The sequence below is a fragment of the Neophocaena asiaeorientalis genome, unplaced genomic scaffold (genome assembly GCF_003031525.2).
Source record: "Neophocaena asiaeorientalis asiaeorientalis breed wild unplaced genomic scaffold, Neophocaena_asiaeorientalis_V1.1 scaffold629, whole genome shotgun sequence".
In the NCBI taxonomy this organism is placed as follows: domain Eukaryota; kingdom Metazoa; phylum Chordata; class Mammalia; order Artiodactyla; family Phocoenidae; genus Neophocaena; species Neophocaena asiaeorientalis.
In genome coordinates this window covers 7532532-7532854 of record NW_020175468.1, presented here as the reverse complement: position 1 = coordinate 7532854, position 323 = coordinate 7532532, and positions in this window count along the sequence as shown.

Below are 323 nucleotides of genomic sequence, written 5' to 3'. Positions count from 1 at the left end.
CCAGAAATTCAGGTGGGCCCCACGGCTCCATGCTTCGCCCCTCACTGGGGCTTTATGTTGATTAAAAACCGGCATCTCTCCAACTGCCCAAAGGCCTGGTCCTGGGGCAGGCAGTGGAGAGTCTCCCAAATCCTGGTCTGGGCACAAAGGTGAGGGCAGGATAGGATCCTGTAGGCAGGGCCACTAGGACCACTGAGGTGAGTTTGGCAGAGGGCTGAAGAAAAAACTGGAAATGGGGGTCAGAAGGTGAGGGATGGGGACACAAACAAAGAAGGCAAAATAAAAAGTTAAAAAAAAAAGCCCCCCCCCCCCCCCCCGGGGGG